The following is a 5,433-nucleotide window of genomic DNA, read 5'->3' on the forward strand; positions in this document are numbered from 1 at the left end:
CCTATGCACCCGGCTTCCCTGGGTGAAGTAACTCGGTCACTCCGGTGCCCAAGTGTGTGTTGGCCCTCGAAATACTTACCCTGTAAGTCGCTTGCTTGTTGACTTCTTCGAAGTGCCCTAAAACTTTAAAATACAAACCGCGACTTGCTCCATTGTAACCTATAGGAAACCCGCGGCTGTGTTTAGACACTGCACGCGTCTCCCGTGGGCATGTTACTTACCTGCTAACACTGCAGTAGTGAAGCCCCATCGATTCCCAAGGCCCTAGGCTTTGTCATTTTGCAAGTCGACTTTGTTAAACCATTTTCTTAGTATATGGTCTGGTACGCCCCTAGGGCTACAGCCATATTTGTGCTTAATTTATTGAGAACTGTTGACATTTGAATGTGTATCTGGGTTCTAATCTCATCAAGAGATTAGTAGAGTGTATCTAGAAATAAATACATATATATTTGGTATATATACCTGTGTGGTGTCCTGTTCATTTGGTAATTCAAGAGATTATAAGGTAAAAAAAAGCTGCTTTACATTCCTCAGAGACTTAGCCTGAAGGCTGCTCTCCACAGCTACCACTAGGATAGCTTTCTTTAAAAGGTTGACTTAAACCTATCTACCATAAGAGTCGAATTGGACTGGTGCAAGGTGGCCACTATAACTTGTGACCAGCATATGCCAGGCCAACTTCTCACACCGTACAATTGTGGTTAAAAGTAATTTTAAAGGAGGCGCTTTCACACTCAGGAATCTCCTTCTTCCTGAAACTACAAGAAAAGGGCTCTTTCAAAATTAAAGCGATGCCGCCACCTCGGTTGATAGGGCGGTTAAATCGATACAAAATATAGTCCGATTGAAGCGCCAACCACGCCACTGCACCTGAATCCTGGGTTAGCCAGGTCTCAATTAAAAAGAGACCATTTGGCCGTTCTTCTATTAGCAGCACACAAATCTCTGCATGATGTTTTACGAGAGACCGGCAGTTAAGGCTAAGGAATCTAACTTCATTGTAGACAGGGGGTATAATCCCTTTAAAGCTTTAAAAACTGAGCAACATTGCTCACACCAGAAAGATTCCACCTCCGGAGTCCAGGCAGGAGTGCTTTGGACAGCAAAAACAGTTAATATCCAGGGCCGTCAGTTCAGAGCGCATATACACAAGTCTGTTATCCAGATTCTGAACATCACTACTGGCAGCTGGCAGCGTCCCCGCGCGGATGGGTGCAGACGGGCTAGCGCTGCGCGTCCGCATTTGATGGAATTTACGTAGGCGGTGGGTAACAAGAGGCACCTCCCGTCACGTCTGATTGGCCCTTGGGCAGCCAATCAGCGCTCAAATGCCGCCGAGATGCGGAAGCAAAAGATTTCAAAAGGATTTTCAAGAAGTGCAAAGTGCAGAAGTCCCTTAGCAGCAATACAAACAATAAAGACCATTCAATTTTAAAATTCAGCCCAAAATAACATTAGTAGTGCTCAGAGCAGGTTCTTAGGTTCCATTTGGCAATTTATTTTAACCACTGTCCAACACTTTACACCAAACCTCTCGCCAGGAATTCACAAGTTATCTTCAGTTTGCCCAAAGACGTCCGAGCCCTCCTCCAGCAGTGCAGACAAGGCGTCATATTAAGTAGACCCTGTGGCAGGGCAAAGAAAATGGAACACGTCCAGTTTGCTAAATCAGTGCTGCTTCCGTAATAGCAAACGTAGCAAAATCTGTTTGCTCTGTAGTCTGGACCATCATATTTTTATCCAAGGGTAGAAAATGGAGCAGATGTATTATTCACTTAGTTGTTCTTTATTCCCACATAAATGAAATTAGCGGAAACAGCCCTCTTGACTTGGATGTTAAAATATCTTTCTGTATTTAACCTGCATCACCTCACTTCCTAGCGCTGGCATATCTCAGTGTGATAACTACAGGCGCTTTATGAATGCCATTCCATGCCATTTCGGTTGTATTGCTCGGAAGAGGGCACGGATATGCAGTTCTGCTATTAAAATCTGAAAGATTTGCCTAAACCTGAGGCACAGCCAATTGGCAACATTGCTAAACCAGGAGCATGGTGCAAAATGTGTTTGCTCCGTTTTCTTGCACTGGTGCAAACGTCTTCATGCAATACACACTAAATCAAAACCTTTTTGCACATCCTCTATTACACAAGCAGAAAAATGGTGCAAATTTGTTGAGTCTTTTTTTTCCTACAAAACGTGCTAGATATTTCCACTAGGGCTGGGCGGAATTTGCGGAATGCCTCTTCGCGGAATTTTGAAAAAAAATTGTTGAAAACGAGCGCACAACCTGAGGGACCGTGTGCCCGGGACTGGGGTCCCTCGTGCTTGGGCAGGCTCCCCTATCTCCCCGGCCTGGCTGCGTTGAGAAGCAGGGACCGGCCCCGGGCCTCCTGATGTTTGGTCAGGGCCTGGGATCCCACGTCCTGCGGCCTGCCAAGTGTCCATCTGCCCGGGACAAGGGACCCTGGTGCAGAGCCCCGGAGCCCTGCAAGGGCAGGCAGGAGCCCTACCGCTATGGCTCGGTGTGGGCAGCTGGGAGTCCTTTCGGTCCCGGCCATCTGGTCGCACCTTTCCCTCGGCCATCTGGTCGCGCGCAATGCTTTCCAATGGGGCGACCAGATGGCCGGGCCGGCCTGGAAGTCCCGATGAGGGTCCATTCGCCTCGCGGATCCCAGCCAGGGCTCCAGGAGGCCGGGCGCGTCCGCGCCTAGGGTCCCCTCCGTCACTCGGAGCGCGAGGGTTACAAGAAAGGTGGGTAGCCTTCCTCCGGATTAGTAGGGGCAGGGTATGCCGGGACACCCCTCCTGGGGATTGCGGTTCTCAGGCGGGGACCAGATGGGCCAAGCCCAGACGACACTTCCCCGGGGCGTCGGGTGCTCCCTCCTCCAGCCCGCGGCGAGGCAAAGTGCCCAGGACGGGCTCCATGGGTCCCCCGGGCGTCCACCGAGGCCTGCAGCCCCAAAGCCCTGCAGCCCTGGAGCCCTTCAGCCCGGAGCCCTGGAGCCCTGCAGGCCCGGAGCCCTGCAGGCCCGGAGCCCTGCAGGCCCGGAGCCCTGCAGCCCCGGAGCCCTGCAGGCCCGGAGCCCTGCAGCCCCGGAGCCCTGCAGCCACCGAGGCCTGCAGCCCCAAAGCCCTGCAGCCCTGGAGCCCTTCAGCCCGGAGCCCTTCAGCCCTGCAGGCCCGGAGCCCTGCAGCCCCGGAGCCCTGCAGCCCCGGAGCCCTGCAGCCCCGGAGCCCTGCAGGCCCAGAGCCCTGCAGGCCCAGAGCCCTGCAGGCCCGGAGCCCTGCAGCCCCGGAGCCCTGCAGGCCCAGAGCCCTGCAGCCCTGGAGCCCTGCAGCCCTGGAGCCCTGCAGCCCCGGAGCCCTGCAGCCACGGAGCCCTGCGTGGGCAGGCGGGAACCCTAGCGCGAAGGCTCGGGGTTGGACAGATGGGAGTCCTGTCAGTCCCGTCCATCTGGTTGCACCTCTCCCCTCGGCCATCTGGTCGCGCGCAATGCTTTCCAATGGGGCGACCAGATGGCCGGGCCAGCCTGGAAGTCCCGATGAGGGTCCATTCGCCTCGCGGATCCCAGCCAGGGCTCCAGGAGGCCGGGCGCGTCCGCGCCTAGGGTCCCCTCCGTCACTCGGAGCGCGAGGGTTACAAGAAAGGTGGGTAGCCTTCCTCCGGATTAGTAGGGGCAGGGTATGCCGGTACACCCCTCCTGGGGATTGCGGTTCTCAGGCGGGGACCAGATGGGCCAAGCCCGGACGACACTTCCCCGGGGCGTCGGGTGCTTCCTCCTCCAGCCTGCGGCGAGGCAAAGTGCCCAGGACGGGCTCCATGGGTCCCCCGGGCGTCCCCCGAGGCCTGCAGCCCCGAAGCCCTGCAGCCCTGGAGCCCTGGAGCCCTTCAGCCCGGAGCCCTGGAGCCCTGCAGGACCGGAGCCCTGCAGCCCTGGAGCCCTGCAGCCCCTGAGCCCTACAGCCACGGAGCCCTCCGTGGGCAGGCAGGAACCCTAGCGCGAAGGCTCGGGGTTGGACAGATGGGAGTCCTTTCATTCCCGTCCATCTGGTTGCACCTCTCCCCTCGGCCATCTGGTCGCGCGCAATGCTTTCCAATGGGGCGACCAGATGGCCGGGCCGGCCTGGAAGTCCCGATGAGGGTCCATTCGCCTCCCGGATCCCAGCCAGGGCTCCATGAGGCCGGGCGCGTCCGGGCCTAGTGTCCCCTCCGTCACTCGGAGCGCGTGGGTTACAAGAAAGGGGGGTAGCCTTCCTCCGGATTAGTATGGGCAGGGTATGCCGGAAGACCCCTCCGGGGCTGGCGGTTCTTTGCCGGGGACCAGATGGGCTACGCCCGGGCAACATCCTCCCAGGCTTCACTCCTCCGGCCCGCGGCGTGGCAAAGAGCCCAGGGACGGGCTCCACGGGTCCCCGGCAGTCCTACCCCCGGGGCGCCCGGGCCCGAGAGCTCCGTCGGTCCTCCCCGTGCCCGAGTCCCAGCCGCTGTCCCCCAGCCCCCGGGAAGCAGAGAGCCCACCGAGCCCATGGTTAAGGCGGGAGCCCTACCGCTATGTAGCCTTCCTCCGGATTACTAGGGACAGGGTACTCTGGGACCCCTCTCGGTCCTCAGCCGGCAGCTGGACGGGCCCGGATGCTGCCCCGGTCCTGTCCCGGGGACTGCCGCGTGGCAGGGTGCCCGGGACAAGGGGTCCGGATGGTCCGGGTAGGCTTCCCCTGCGCCTGCGGGCCTGGGAGCCCCGGCTGGCTCCGGGGGCCCAGCCGGGCCCCGGGCCCCGTCCCCCGGCCTGCGGCACTGCCAAAGGCCTGGGACGGGGTTCCGTTGTGTCCGGGGAGCCTCCCCAGGGATGTCTGGGTTCATTGGCCCCTGGGGGCCCCGGGGAGGGCAGCCTCCCCGCCCCGGGCTCCGTCTGGGGTCCTGCCACGTGGCAGGGTGCCCAGGGCAGGCTCCGGAGGGCCTGGGGAGGCTTCCCCTGCGCCTGCGGGCCTGGGAGCCCCGGCTGGGTCCAGGGGCCCGGCCGGGCCCCGGGTCGGGGTCTCCGGCCCTGGGCCCCGTTCCCCGGCCTGCGGCACTGCCAAAGGCCTGTGACGGGGTTCCGTTGTGTCCGGGGAGCCTCCCCAGGCCTGTCTGGGTTCATTGGCCCCTGGGGGCACCGGGGAGGGGGGCCTCCCCGCCCCGGGCTCCGTCCCGGGCTCCGTCCCGGGTCCTGCCGCGTGGCAGGGTGCCCGGGACGGGGTCCGGAGGGCCCGGGGAGGCTTCCTCTGCGCCTGCGGTCCCGGGAGCCCTGGCTGGGTCCAGGGGCCCGGCCGGGCCCCGGGTCGGGGTCTCCGGCCCTGGACCCCTTCCCCCGGCCTGCGGCACTGCCAAAGGCCCAGGACGGGGTTCCGTTGTGTCCGGGGAGCCTCCCCAGGCCTGTCTGGGTTCAT

The sequence above is a fragment of the Triturus cristatus genome, chromosome 1_1 (genome assembly GCF_964204655.1).
Source record: "Triturus cristatus chromosome 1_1, aTriCri1.1, whole genome shotgun sequence".
In the NCBI taxonomy this organism is placed as follows: domain Eukaryota; kingdom Metazoa; phylum Chordata; class Amphibia; order Caudata; family Salamandridae; genus Triturus; species Triturus cristatus.